At 40.2% G+C, this 15,869-nt stretch overlaps 1 protein-coding gene and 1 pseudogene across 45 annotated transcripts in view; one reads left to right on the top strand and one right to left on the bottom strand.

Moving 5' to 3' along the window:
• Nucleotides 1-15,869, top strand: part of ZBTB20 (zinc finger and BTB domain containing 20) — an 877,267-nt gene that overhangs the window by 610,548 nt on the left and 250,850 nt on the right. For 35 of the 45 annotated variants that reach the window (XM_070072152.1, XM_070072132.1, XM_070072154.1 and 32 more), the window contains one exon: nucleotides 15,522-15,621. The exons of the other annotated variants lie outside the window; for them this stretch is intronic. The gene's annotated coding sequence lies outside the window, so the exon portion shown is untranslated. The remainder of the gene's footprint in view (nucleotides 1-15,521; nucleotides 15,622-15,869) is intronic. 45 annotated transcript variants of the gene reach the window in all.
• LOC138849281 (large ribosomal subunit protein uL23 pseudogene) lies at nucleotides 11,266-11,731 on the bottom strand (annotated as a pseudogene).

Genomic DNA, 15,869 nt, shown 5'->3' with positions numbered 1-15,869 from the left:
AGGCTCCAGCCCTGACTCTGCTTCCAAATCCAGCTTCCTACTAATGTGCACGCTAGGAAGCAGCAAGTGATCACTCAAGTAGTAGGATCCCTGCCACCTACATGGGAGACCTGGATTGATTTCCCAGGTCCTGGTTCAGCCTGACCTAGTCCTAGCTTTATGGGTATTTGAAGAGTGAACCAATGGATGGGAAATTTCTCTCTCTCTCTCTCTCTCTCTCCTCTGTCTATCCTCCTCCTCCACCTCCTCCTCTCAAAAAAATAATAAAATAATAGAAAAATATATAAAATTCTTCTCATCCCCCTCAGAAACCTCAAAATACATCAAAAGTCCCAGAAAAAAAGTTTATATTAGCTAAATATATAGATAGGTACACACACCCACCAACACATACATACATGCATAATGCTGGCATATATTCTCATTTTATTCCTGCAAGAGAGATTATGACATATATAATGCCTTATATCTTGTCATAAAGCACTTAGAAATCTATTACTTTTAGCCACCTCACAGTGTTCTTTGTTAGAGAGGATACCACATATTTATTTTGTTTGTTCATTTTTATTTATTTACTTTCATTTTCTTTGAAAGGAAGAGAGAGGGGGCCTGGCGCCGTGGCTCACTAGGTTAATCCTCCGCCTGCGGCACCAGCATCCCATATGGGTACCAAGTTCTAGTCGCGGTTGCTCCTCTTCCAGTCCAGCTCTCTGCTGTGGCCTGGGAGGGCAGTGGAAGATGGCCTAAGTGCTTGAGCCCTGCACCCGCATGGGAGACCAGGAGGAAGCACCTGGCTCCTGACTTCGGATCGGTGCACTGCGCTGGCTGTAGCGGCCATTTAGGGAGTGAAGCAACAGAAGGAAGACCTTTCTCTCTGTCTCTCTCTCTCTCTCACTGTCTAACTCTACCTGTCAAATAAAGAAAAGAAAAGAAAAGAAAAGAAAGGCAGAGAGAGAGAGAGAGAGCTCTCGTCTACTGGTTTGTTCCCCAAATACCTACAAGAGCCAAGGCTTGGCTAGGCAAAGCAAGGAGCCAAAAGCTCAGTTTGGATCTGCTGTGTGGGCAGCAGAGACTCAAGTACTTGAGCCGTTCTCTGCTGTCACGTGGGGTGTGCATTAGCAGGAAGCTGAATTGGAAGCAGAGGAGCCAGCACTAGAACCAGGTACTCCAATGTGGGCTGCTGACATCACACACAGCAGCCTAACTGCTGCACCAAAAGCTTGCCCCTACAGTTTCTTTTAACCAATCACTGACTATTTTGTAAATACTCTTATCATCAGAAAATTTTAATAACCTTTTAAAAGCGTTTTCTAAATCTTAATATAAAGGAAACCTGAACCTGTTTGTGTATTCTGTGGTTACAGGAGAAAACCACCATATGTATATGTAGGTATGTGTATACTGTATACAACATATTAGAGAAGATTGCCTTGAACCATAATTGTACAGTATGAAAATTTTACAATATAAAATGTCAGAATGCCCATAGGCAACGTGTCTCTGCGGCCTGCGCTGACTCGTGGTCTCACATGGAAGTCAGCTTCCTTCTTGAAAGTTTTAATGCAGTCGTTGATCACACTCTGAGATTTTACTGCAGTTTCCATTTGCATTAAAACTGATTTTGTCTTCAAAATAAAAGCCTTTAAAAACAGGGAAAATAATTATTTTTCCCATGGCAGGAAATCTAAATCATTTCATTTTATTTACTAACATAAAAAAGAAAAGTACTAAAAAGTCACTGAAAAGTTGGTGCAAAGGCAACCTCTATTGCATATTGAAGCTATGGAACTTTATTCTCCAGGTACCTGCTAATATCCTAGGTACCTGAGACAGAGACAGCAAAAAATAAGTTATAACCAAGGCTTATAGTGATGACAGTAAAGGGGCAATTGGAGCTTTGTGAAACCATATTATTGCAAGTTGTTTTTTTTTTTTTTTTAAACTTACCAAGGTTGGTGTTTAGTACAGTGGTTAAGTCACCACTGGTAACACCTGCATCCCAAATTGGAGTGCATGATTTGTGAGTCAGTTCCTCCTCTTCCAATCCAGCTTCCTGTTAATGTGCATCCTGGGGGACAACAGATCATCTCCCAGGTAATTGGGTTTCTGTCACCCGTGTGGGAGACTTGCATAGTGTTCTGGGCTCCTAGCTTTGGTCTGGTTCAGGCCCTAGATGTTGTGGGCATTTAGGGAGTAAACTAGCAAGTGGGAGCTCTCATTGTCTGTCTCTGTCTGCCTTCCAAATAAAAAATTAAATAAATGAATGAATACAATTTTTTTGACAGGCAGAGTTAGACAGTGAGAGAGAGAGAGAGAGAGAGAGAGAAAGGTCTTCCTTTTTCCTTTGGTTCGCCCCCTAATTAGCCGCTACGGCTGATGTGTTGCAGCTGGTGCGCTGCACCAATCCAAAGTCAGGAGCCAGGTGCTTCTTCCTGGTCTCCCATGCGGGTGCAGGGCCCAAGGACCTGGGCTATCCTCCACTGCACTCCTGGGCCACAGCAGAGAGCTGGCCTGGAAGAGGGGCAACCGGGACTAGAATCCGGGGTGCCGGGGCCACAGGCGGAGGATTAGCCTAGTGAGCCGCGGTGCCAGCGAATAAATAAATTTTAACAGTTTCTCATGTACTTTTGAATCTAAGGAAGAATTTTGTGGGCTCTGGCATGAATGCTCTATGTAAAATACAGAGATAGTTCAAACTACTACAGAACAGTAAATGCACAAGCAAGCCATATTTTAACCTTGAAAGTGTGGCTGCTTTTAATGACACAGTGTATTAAGGTCAAGAGAAGGTGCCCTCAGCAGATGGAAGATTTTCAAAGGGAAAAATCTCTATTTACATTTAAAATAGAGTTACACATGATTTCTAAGGAATACTTAGTGTTCCAGTTACAACCATGGTTCATTTCTGTGTTATCCTGTGTCAAGTAATTGATTTACCTCATATTTTCCCTAGCAGGTATTTTCCATGAAAAGGCAGGAAAAAAAGGTGATAGAAGAAGGCATCCATCAATATTTTGTGATAAACTCCCAAATGTCACTACTTTCAGTGGGGGCAAAGGGAGGAAACTGTCAGAGGACACATCTGTGCCATGGTGAAAAATGGATGTCACGACACCTTGACTCTTAACCTTTAATACACAAGAACTGCACAGGAGACATTTCCCATGTTTATTAGTGTATAAGTCCCCTTATTTTATTTTGAATTTTAGACTGAGTTGGGCAGTATTTATATTTAAACTATAGTTTGTTCAGAAATGGTTGAAGATATTCTGTAACACCTGTCTCTCTTAACTTTTTAAATTCCACCCAATGAGAGAGTTAAAGGTGTAAGGGTGCTTTGGGGGAATACAGTGCACTCAGAAGGCTTGATCTCACCTACTTTGTAAGGAATTATGATTGAATTCAAGAGAGGAGATGCCACATTCTTTCATGTCAGTGTTTTGGAAGTAATTCTCTCCTTTTTTCCTGTCTCTCATTTTGTGTTCTTTCTCTCTCCTTGCTCTTCCTTTCTCTCTCTCTCTCTCTCTGAGTTTCATGAAAATTCATTTATCTGTGACATTTAAAGACTGTGTCTGAGAGGTGTCTGGAGCTGTGACTGGCTGTGTATACATCAATAGTTTCTCAGAATCTGGCACTCTGTCAATATTTGGGGGCCTCAGTAACCGCACTTAAATGCAGAGCCTGCCAGCCATCATGTTCTTCATGTCTCAGTAACAAGTCCAAATGAATGGATATTAACATGTCAAACCCTTTCACAACTGAAAACACTTGGTAGACAATATATAGGTGCCTCGTATTTGCCTCTGCACCTTTCTGCTTGTCTGCCTCGTGTATTTCATGTTCTTCTCCACTACATACAAAAACAGGACTTCAAAAAGTATTCTTGTGAACATTGAGGTAAATGACATCATTCTGCAATATGGATTTGGTGAAACTTATAGTATATAAGGTGATGATCTATGGACACTACTTAAAAAAAAGGATTTATTTATTTGAAAGGCAAAGTTACAGAAAGGGAGAGGGAAAGACAGAGAGAGAGAGAGAGAGAGAGAGAGATCTTCCATCTGCTGGTTTACTCCCAAGATGGCTAAAACAGCCAGGGCTGGAAAGGTCGAAACCAAAAGCCATGAGCTTCTTCCAGGTCTCCCATGTGGGTAACAGGGATCCAAACACTTGAACCACCTTCCACTGCTTTTCCCAGGCCATTAACAGGGAGCTGGATCAGAAGTGGAGCAGCTGGGACCCAAACCAGCACCCATAAAGGATGCTGGCATTATAAGCAGTGGCTTTATCTGATATGCTACAATGCCAGTCCTGGCACTACTTGTTAAACTATATTCTCAGTGGTTTTTATTAATATTTTTGCTTAGGTTATGATATTTAGGCCAAGATTATTGCTGTTTTGTTATAGAAATATGTGTTTCAAAGCCAATTTGAAAATTCTAATGAAATATCCATAGATTGTGTGTGAGCTTAGTATGGTAGAGATTTGGTTACATAAAGAATAAATATTAGTGGGTGGTAGAGATAAAGTTGTTCTCTGAAACAAAAACAATTTACATTTTCAAACATTTCTCAGTTGTGTTCCCAAGTACCTCAGTGAAATGATTAATTTATTAATTTTAATCGTTAAAGCGTTATTATGTTTTCCCATGAACTGCCGTAGATGATAGCATATTGGCCTTTCAAGGTCTGTAAAGGAGACCAACACTGGGGCAACCTGTTATTTATGAACTACTGCATGCTGTCAATGCATATGCAACCTTGACAATATGTTGTCTTAAGAATATGTCAAGAATCTGAACTTTAAACAAAGAAGCAAGGGAGAACTTAACCTCTTTTCTGGAGATCTATGTTCAAGCTAGGATTAGTATGAAGGACCTTGCCAAGTTTTAGGTCATGCTCAGATCAAATAACTCAAATTTCCAGATATCCAAGAGAATATTCTAGGGGCCTGCACTGTGGCATAGCAGATAAAGCCACCGCCTGCAATGCCAGCATCCCATATGGGTGCTGGTTCGAGTCCCTGCTGCTCCACTTCAGATCCAGCTCTCTGCTATGGCCTGGGAAAGCAATAGAAAATAGCCCAAGTCTTTGGGCCCCTGTACCCGTGTGGGAGACCCAGAAGAAGCTCTCAGCTCCTGGCTTCGGATCGGTGCAGCTCCAGCCTTTGCAGCCATCTGGGGAGTGAACCAGCAGATGAAAGACCTCTCTCCCTCTCTGTCTCTCCTTATCTCTCCGTGTAACTCTGCCTTTCAAATAAATAAATCTTTTAAAAAAAAAAGAGAGAGCGTGAATATTCTAGAACTCTTAATATCCTTTGATGGAATCATGACATGACCTTCTCCTTGGATCTATTGAACCAACAATAACTCCTAAGTTGAATGGACTCAGTTCTTTTTCAGTCCTGATTTTCAACTCAAGTTCCTAACATTTGAGTGCTTGTTCTCTGTGAGCTCCCAGGTTTTGCTGTATACCATAGAAGGTTTTAAGGTGACTCACTGGGACTGAGAAGAAAAATACTGAATTTTTTATGTACATATCCCAGAATGAGAGCCATTACCTTTGTTCTTTTTGAAGAAATGAGCCTTTAAAATAGCTATGTACTTCTCTGTAATGAGAGTCTTCTTTTCCCCAATAATTGTAAAGCACATATTTTTCAGTATCTGCTCATGTAATAGTGGCCTGGAAGCTACTTGCTTAATTAGCAGTCATGGACCCAAGTGACCATTGATGTACCAAGAAGTAATGAATCCTGAATTATGTATGCAAATCTCTTGGAATTATATGCTGGCAGTGGAGTAGATTAGGCGTGAATAAGAATAGATAAAGCTGATAGAAGTGTACAATACAAATTTTTATTAAATAAAACTATAAAAATGACATACTAGATAAAACAGAAAAGATTGAACAAAAGAATTGGAGTAGGTAATCTCTTCCATGTAAGTTTCTCTATAAATTTAATAAATAAGCTGCTTATTAATTCCATTGTTTACATTCTGTGCTCTTTAAAAATAAGCTATTACAGAAATGTAGCCTCTTGCATTAGTGCACTGTTTGGAAGATCACCCAAGAAGCCTGGTGTTAGACTTAACTTCAGCTTACTAGTTTGTGGGAGACAATACATTCACATTTACCTTCACTGCTTCTTCTTTGCCAAAAAGAAACTAACTTATTGGGAAACTATAGCTAAATATAATTGTTTAAATACTTATGTCTTGCAAGATATAGACTTGGACATCTAATTTCTATCTGATGAAATATCCTGGAAGAGCCCTTGGCAAAACTGATTTGCCAATCCTTTGATGACACCAGGACACAATGCCGTGCTAGTATGTTGCTTCCTTTCTTGGCCCAGCAAGGGGTCTGCTGAAATACGGCAAGGGTAGAGTTATGATCTGATGCCATTTGACTAGGAGAGCTTTTAATTTAGCCTCAAGTAACAAAAAATAAGATGCCTAACCTATTTGTTTTGTGCCAAGCCAAACACTTCAAAATTCTCAGGAAATTATTAATAGGGCATCAGCATCAACTTGGAGAAATATAGAAGTGAGATGCAGTGGGGTCAGTCCTGGGGTCTGACTTTTGATAACTTAGATGATCTAGATACATGTTTCCAGTGTTGGAACACCCAACATATTCTAAATAATTCGAAGAGGCAATTTAATATCTTAAAATCTTCAATGTAAAACTATATTTTAAGGAGTAGGCAGGAAAGAGACTTGCAAAATCTCATTAACAGTACACCAGAACTTCTAAATGGTTGTTGGTAATCACTATTGTAGATGTAAAGAACGGGGAATGCATGGATTCAAAGTGCAAGTACTTTTATGCACAGGGTTAAAATAACAACCATTTTAGAGAGATCAATCCTTTGAGATGAACACTTAGTAAAATAGGGAATAAACAGAATATTGTTAAATAAAAGTTACTGTTAATATTCTTCAGGAAGAAAAAGCAAGGCTCAAAAGTGGCATTACCACTCCTTCATGAGTTACACAGAGAATTTCATGTAGCTGTATTTGTTTACACTTGCTAGTAGTTGCTAAACTAACATCACACACTTGAGCTTGCTTACCCACTTTATTTTGTGTGAGTCTGCATTCAAATTCCACAAATCTAAGACTCTGCAACAGCAGCCACGTAACTTTGGTTCTTTTAAATTTTCTTGCAAGTCTGGTGTTTTCCACTGTTCATGTTGGTTTCATTAATGTCATTGGTGGCTTGAAAATCAAGAATGACTAGCTTTATGAGCAATACAGCATCTAGAAGTTACACACAGAAAGCTGATCATTAGTGTAAAATATAAAACTGAAATTTAACAATAGCTTTAATAGCAAAATATGTAAGAAGCACGCAGAATAAAGACATTTCTCTTGTTTTCTCCAAGCATAGATTAGAGATTTAATCATGCTTGTCCAGAATTCAAATACAATTGGATAACATCTTGAAGAGAGTTATCAACTCCCCCACCATGAAGTTTCAATTTAACATTTTGAGGGAAAAGATTCTGTAAGGAAAAGTCAAAGATAGTGGATTTTCATCTTAGAAAAAAGGTTAGAGTAGTGACCTAATACCAGCTTTCAAACAAATTATGAATTTCTCTTTTTACCTCACTGGCATCCCAGGATGATCATATATGCTTATAGTACAACAGAAAATATTTAGATTTGATAATTAGGCAGGTTTTTTGATAGTGAGACTTGAAAACACACACACACACACACAAACAATCCATGGGCTTGCGCTTGCCTTCTATGAAGATCTTTAATTTAAAAAGGATAGACTCACATCTTTCTGAAATGCTCTAAATGTGTCAAGAGAAAGGAAGACATGCCTCCTTAAGATGGGTCACATTTTTCAGTAACTTTCTTCTTCCCTCTCTTTTTGAAAGCTACTGTTACTCAGAAGCAAACACTGTCAAGAGTCACCAAGACTTATAAATGTACTTGACCAGGGTGAAGGCAATAGTTTTAATTGAGAATACAGATTATAGATGTTTTTAAAGATTTATTTATTTATTTATTTGAAAGTGGGAGTTAAACAGAGAAGGAGACACAGAGAGGGAAAGAGAGAGAGGTCTTCTATCCACTGGTTCAACTCCACAGATGGCTGCAATAGCCCAAGCTGCACTCAATCCGAAGTCAGGAGCCAGGAGCTTCTTCTGGGTCTCCCATGCAGTGCAGGGGCCCAAGGACTTGGGCCATCTTCTACTGCTTTCCCAGGCCATAGCAGAGAGCTGGATCTGAAGTGGAGCAGCTGGGACTCAAACCGGTGCCCATATGGGATGCCAGCACTGCAGGAGCACCTTTACCTGCTACGCCACAGCATTGGCCCCAAGATTATATTGTTTTACCATCATTTCCTATAATAATTGGTTTACTACAAGCTTCAAATTTTGAGTGAAGCTGCTGAAAAAATTCCTCATGAAGAAAGAGATTAGAGCATATTGTTCAGTGTTTGTAAAAAAAAAAAGTACAGTAGAGTTATAGTGGAAATTTTATCACATTTCACTCTCTTTATTGCTGTCAGTATTCAAAGTCAAACCCATTTCCATTATACTCAAACCATTCCCTTCCTATAGTTTTAAGTGAAGTATTTTTGATTCTTTTCCAAAAATACAAAGCCAACATGTGTTGATGATATTTGATATAAAATGAAGGGAGAGGTCTCCAGGATGTAATTAGGAAAAAAAGGCATCCTCAATTCAGACATATACACTGAGCTCTTCAGATATGCCAACTACTTTTCTAGAAACTGAAAGTACACATATAAATCTGTTTTTGTCACTAAAGACTGCTCACTGATCAGTGGAAGAAACACGTTGGAATATATAACTGTGCAAAGAGACAGGCATTGGATTAAAGGTATGTGCAAGGTGCTATAGAATTTTGCCTGGGATAGATCCGGCTGAAGCCTGTAGTCTTAGTATAATCATTCATAAGGCCCTTTCACCCTCAAAAGTGTCCCTGTTTGCAAAATAAATTTTCTGGTCACCTTATAAACAGCCATATCAATCACATCTGCCTGAGGTGTCATGAAAAGTTTTCCATAGAATAGGACAGAAAATCAAAGAGACTAAGCATCCTTTGCCACAATACTGCTTACATCCAGGTGGAAGTGAGACCTGGGATAGACCATGACTCATTTCTTTCAGGCTTGTCAGAGGGGTAGACTGGGAATTTAACTCTTGTTGGTTGAGGGTAGAGGAACAAGCTAGGACAATCTAAACCTGGTTGTTGGTATGTGATGTGCAGAAGGGTTATTGAGCCATTAAACTATTAATTACCTGAAGCTCTCAGGACTGAAAGGTGAATGAGAAAGAAGCAAAAGCAATGGAGGGCAGTTTTAGGAAGGTTAAGTTCACTATAAGGTGGAGTGTTGCGTACAGATAGAAGTGTCCTGAAACGAGATTTGCTGCCTGTGAGGCTGGGAGTTCCACGGCCCTGGTGGTGCTCAGCAGAGACTCAGTGCTCATGTGAGAGGCTCTCCCACCAGATGATGGACCACACCACCCATTACTAAGCACCTCCTCCATCTCGTGCCCTGTGAGCTTGTGATTCTATATGCACAGGGTCTTTCTGAGTAGCTTTTAAGAAGTCTGTGTATGGGTGACCCCAAGAAGTGAAAAAAAAATGTAGTAATACCATGAAAAATATAATTCTGTGCCAGCTAAAACTACTGGTGACCCTTAGTGAATATACACTAAAAAGAGGGCAGGGACCCAGGGACAATAATGCAGAGCTCTCTGAACTTATACTTTGCCACCCACAGAAGGAAAGCAGCCATCAGACACACAATACTCAAGGAGCGTGGCTCACACAGAGTTCCCCACCACTTGGACACATATTCATTCTAAGATGGAGTAGCTGCAATGTCTTGCTTACAGGTTTGATTTGCATAGCTCTGAGTTACATACAAATAGGACTGGTGGCAAAGCTATCATTAAAAAGAAACAAAGCAGAAGACTGAACAAAAGATACATTCTATGCAAAGTTTGAAGTTTAGACTATTCCATTGATCCTTGTCATGGAAAAAGATGCCCGCCTCTTCCCCCTACCTGAAAAGAACCAGACAAGTGACAAAGCGAGGCTCCCTGGGGGTAACAGGGGAGCAGAGAGCAAGGTGAACATGCTGAGAGGAAGGAACTGGCATGGACACCAGAAGATGCCGCCAAAGAAGCTGCATTCATCGCACACCGATAGTGACTAGGTCAGAATCCCTTTCACCTCCTCCCCAATGCATCAAAGTGGGAATACATCAGGGTTGGGGACAGGAATGACATCTTGATGAAGCTCAGCTTTCGCAAAGGCCTAAGAGCCAGCTAAAGTCAACATCTTCTCATGGGCCCTTTTCTAGCCAATTCTCAAATTTCCACATTTATACATTAAAATGTTTTTCAGTACACCAGAGAGAAAAGGCCTGTAAAGGCAGTAGAGATGATTTTACTTCTTCGCACTATATGCACTTTGCAGTAATGGAAACCTGGTTTCAAATCTCTGTAGCTTCCATATTCATGGTGACGTTTATAAGTCCAAAAGTTTCAGTTCCCATATCTAAAGAAAACATTGAGAATGTAGAGAGCTGTTGTGTAAAGGTTAAATTACACATGTAAATTGTGTAACACATGAGTGTCTTACAAAGGATTAGTAGCAATAAAATTATTTTTCAGCTAGGACGATTATCATTTTCTGTAACAAACCCAACCTCTGCCTCAGTTTACATCATTATTTCTGTCAGGTCTGTGATGCTGTCAGTTCCAGCTTTGATCTGCTTTGCCAATTACTGTCTTTAGGTCCCTGGTTCCAAACACCATGATAATGTGTTCTTTAAGAATTATACCTAGGCCGGCGCCGCGGCTCAATAGGCTAATCCTCTGCCTAGTGGCGCAGGAACACCGGGTTCTAGTCACGGTCGGGGTGCTGGATTCTGTCCCGGTTGCCCCTCTTCCAGGCCAGCTCTCTGCTGTGGCCCGAGAAGGCAGTGGAGGATGGCCCAAGTGCTTGGGCCCTGCACCTCATGGGAGACCAGGAGAAGCACCTGGCTCCTGCCTTCGGCTTAGCGCGGTGCGCTGGCCGTGGCGGCCATTGGAGTGTAAACCAACAGCAAAGGAAGACCTTTCTCTCTCTCTCTCTCTCTCTCTCACTGTCCACTCTGCCTGTCAAAAAAAAAAAAAAAAAAAAAAAAAAAAAAAAAGAATTATACCTAGAATTATTTTTTATGGTGAAAAAAACATATGTTTAGAATTAGCCAGGTGGACTCCGTTCAGATGATCCCAATTTTGTCAGCAATGCCCAAAGCATTATGATCAGGAGCCAGCGCACATACGCCTTCTCCTCTCCGTCAGGTCTGATCAGGGTGTTGACTTTGGCCACATCAACGTCATAGAGTTTCTTCACAGCCTGTTTGATCTGGGGCTTGTTGGCCTCAACATCCACAATGAACACCAGTGTGTTGTCGTCTATCTTCTTCATGGCCGAGTCAGTGGTCGGGGGAACTTGATGATGGCTTAGTGGTCAATCTTGTTTCTCCTGGGGGCGCTTTTCCGAGGATATCTGGGCTGCCACTGGAGGTGTAGTGTCTTGGGCCACCAGAACTTGGGTGATGGGTGGATCTTCTTTCTATTGTGGTTGTGGATGCCTTTCAGCACTGCCTTCGTAGCTGTCAAGCCCTTTGCTTTAGCTTCAGCTTTAGGAGGGGCAGGAGCTTTGTTCTTTGCCTCCAGTGCCATCTTGGTGAAAAGCTAGAATTATTTATAAATTCAGTGCCAACGATGGAATTTAGAGAGTACTGTTTCTTTCCTTGAGTTCTGGAGGTACTTTTCACATCTTAGAACATTGACCCTGAGACCACCAGTGTCAGGTGTACAAGGAGCAGGTACTGCGTAGTTCTTTAATACCCTCCTCTTGGGAGGTTACAATGACTTTCCAAAAGTCACTTGGTTACCTAAGATGAAGATCTAATGGGAAGATCTTGAACTGTTGACCTCGAATCTGCTAGGGTCTTCTTTTGCCATGAAAGCATTAACTTAGGAGGATTTCAAATGTTAACTTTATATTTCAGTATTGCTTTTGACCATGCAGTTAAAATGTTTACTGGGTTTGTGTTGGCCTTCTAGTTACCCACAGAATACAGGGAGAAGGCAGCACAAATTCCCTTCCCAATTGCTAAAGCGGTTCTTGTCACCAAAACTATCATGTGTTAGATCACACGCCAGTGTCTGTGACACAGCCAGGCCTTAGCTTCTCAGGATCTACTTGTTACAAGTGAGTTTATGTGCCTTGAAGCATATGGCCTTGATATATGATCCCAGAGCAAAAGAGCAAGGTATTTCAAGCTGGCCACAATTTTATTGACTCTCACAGGCTTGCTTTGTAGTCATTCCAATAAACTAGATGAGAAATTTCTGATGCTCCAAGCTATCCAGTCCTCAGGACTCCATTTCATGATTCAGAGTCCAACTAAACAACTCAAGAGCGCTTTTGTGTGACACTGTGACCACAGGGATAAATAATTGCTTCGTAATTCTCTTTGAGGCAGAAAATTCTAAACATGGAGGAACCATTTCCCCTTAATGGGAGCCAGAAATCCTGTAAGTGCTTGAAATGGCATTCACAAGTCTGAATGGTAAACAGATAAAAACAGGAGCGCACCAGTTGCACAAATGACTTGCTTGTCACAAACTTGTCATTGCAGTAATCTAACATTTCTTTCACAGAGCCCGATGGAAAGTATGGAACAAACAGGCCCTGCTGACGTTTTGGCTCTGCTAAGCCTTCCTCCGAGCTAAAGCATCTGCAGCATCTTCCTGCTCTAGACCCTTTATCTGCTGAAGTTAGCTGATACTGTACATGTCACAGAAATGTTTGACTATTGCATTAACAAGTGGATGACAAGCAAGTTATTCCTGCAATTGAAATACTGCTGCTTTTAGCAGGCTGCCATTTTGACCTTCATTTTATTATACAGAAAAACCCTAACAGAAGTGAGCACCAAGGAGATACCAGTATTATTGTCCCCGGCCTGTTCAGATTAACAAGGACCACCTGTCTCAGGCTTTAGCATGGTGATGTAATGGGCATCCTATGCAGTTCCATGGGAGTTATGGATGGGATGGTTGTGAACACATTGAACTATCCCATGAATTGCTCTTACAGAGGTAAAATGAACAGCACAGAAATTCATTTCCTCCCACATCCTCTTCCCCTGCACATATGCACACACACACACATATGCACACACCTGAGTATGCTTTGTAGACTCTTAATAGCTAGGAAACTTCAATGAAAATTGTATAAATCAGCTATACGCAAAGTTTTTGCCAGCTCTTACATTTCCTCCTATTGATAGTCCACCCTAACTTCCTTCTGATTCAGCATAATATCTAGAACTATCTAAAACTAATCAGAGGTAGGCTTTTATCCCATGAATAGTGCAGTTTCTCCATGAGCCTCGTCACAGAAACCTTAGGCAGCCGGGTCTCATACAAAACCGTATCATCTCCAGCCCTGGCTGCCAGCAGGGAGTGCTCATAGGCTGTGCAGCTTCTGACCTTGCCTTTCTATCTGAGGAGCCCGCCTCCCATATGGGACCCACCCTTGTGTTCCCCAGGGGTACAGTCCAGTGGGCCCAAGCCTTATCAGCACACAGAGCCTAGCCAGAGCCTGTAATAGGAGCTTTGCCTGTCTCTTGTCCCCTGCCCAGCTTTCTGCTTGTGTTGGTGCCATAGGCATATCTACTCTAGAAATAGTGGAGCATTTGCCCTAAGACTTTGGCCTTTGCATAAAGCTGAGCTTCTAGCCCTCACCAAGGTGTTACGTGCTTCATATTCTCTTTAGGCCTGTCACCTCTGTTTACAGATGCACTGATAGTGTCTTGTCTGGTTTAAATACTGACATGGAAAACTCATATTCTCCAGTTTATTTTCTGGCCTAGGTAGTTTCATTTTAAAAAGCCTCGTGTGAAAATTATTATTCAGCCATGAGAACCAGATTTCTTGCCAAAGTCATGGTAGGGCTTGACTTTCTTTTAGACCTGGCTGAGTGACCAGAGTACTGTCTCCCAGGTGAAAGGTTTTGCTACCATCCCCACTATCTCAGGCTATAATCTATACCTTGGCTTTGTTGAACAACTAACTACTTCAGGACAGGTGGAAAGGGTATGAGAAGAGGGTCCTGTTTTTCACACAGTTGAGGATATTGTCCCTGGGAAAGGAAATGAAGACAGTTTGAGGCAGCACATAAAGTTCTGCAGAAGAAAATATGTGAATGAACAATTCAAAATTTAAATGGAGTTTTACTGACTTCTTCTTTCTTTTTAAAGTTCTTAATAGGATTTCCATAATGATTTTTTTGTTTTCTTTCTTAATAGAACTTTAATGGCAAAGAAATCATATGCTATTTTTGATTCAGAAAAAAATAAAAATCTTTTTCATGGGAACTCTCTTTTTAAATACACATCAGGGAATAGATAATGGCAACCAAAAAAAAAAATAGAGAAAGAAATCTTCTCTCTTCCTATTCAGAAATATGGCTGATGTGTGAGTGTGTGTGTTTAGTATTTTATTGATTTTATTGCATATTTGATTATTTGTCTATTATATTTTAAGGAGATAAATAAGAAAAAAGTCTTATGCTGGATCATTTTCACTAGATTTGTATAACTTTAAAGCTGGAAAGAAGTTTAATGATCAGACCATGGTTTTGTATCGCACTTTAGAGATAAGGATGCTGAAACCCAAGGATCTTCAGTTAAGGGAATGAATTCATACAGGAGGCTTGTGGCAGAGCCAGGCCTTACATTAAGATCTCACTACCAACTCACACAATTTCCTTATAGATTATGTTACATTTTTAAAGTTTTCTTTTAAGCAAAGACAGTCACATTTTAGTAATTAACCTTGATGTGCTTTAATCTAACAATGTCTTTGTTATTGCAGGAACTAGGACTTTATACTTTTTAAGCACTCCCCACCTCAGCCTACCCCAACTAAAGAATATACATTTGAACAGTTTGAAGACATTTCTTCTAACCTGTGTTTTATCTGAGTAGCATAAGGAATCTTTATTTCAATTTGTTTTTCTCTATTAAGATGTCAAAGAAACAATCCATTTCCATTTTGGTATCTGAAAACATTTTTTTTTAAAATAGTTCTGTTCCTTGTTTAATAAGTATTCATTTAAGTAGGTCAAATTCTAACATTCTTGGAGGTAAAAAGAAATCTTTATCGGATTAAAAGAAATCTGTTTTATATTCCCACTTTTAGCCATGTTTGAGTTGGTTCTTAAAATTGTTAGTTTCAACAAAACACTGATTAAGTCAAAACATCAATGTTTTTGTTTGTTTGGATCTTTTTGTTTCATACAAGAGAAAAAATAAAATATGCATTTACCTTTTTGCAGCTATGATAATTATATACTCTATTTTTCATTTATGCAAAACTTATTTTTGAGGGTTTTTTTTGTTTCATTTCTGTTTTTGCATTTTCCAAACATCTGTACCGTGGCTGGTGGCGAGAGTAGCAGTGGCTGGCACTTTTCCTCCACACTGTGAGACAAAGAGAATTGGCTGGAATAAAACCTTGCTTTCCATATGGTCAACTTGAAATGCAGCATTGAAAAGGTATTGTCTACTTTTCTTTCCTGAAACCCCAGGTGAACCCCACAAGCAAATAGCAGTTTTGATGCCAAACCACTTGTTGATTCATAGTAGAAAAGACCTTGGCAACACATTCTCCCCACTTTATCCTTTTGAAAACCTAAATTGATGATATTGGTGTAATTGTAGTGTCTGACTATATCTGCAATATATGCCTCTGGTCACTCACTCAAGGAAGTCTATGATTCTATGCATAGTAAAAAAATGAAGTG

This window comes from Oryctolagus cuniculus, chromosome 4, assembly GCF_964237555.1.
Source record: "Oryctolagus cuniculus chromosome 4, mOryCun1.1, whole genome shotgun sequence".
Taxonomy (NCBI): Eukaryota; Metazoa; Chordata; class Mammalia; order Lagomorpha; family Leporidae; genus Oryctolagus; species Oryctolagus cuniculus.
Note: the sequence above shows the minus strand (reverse complement) of the source record. Positions and strands in the feature narration are given on the sequence as shown.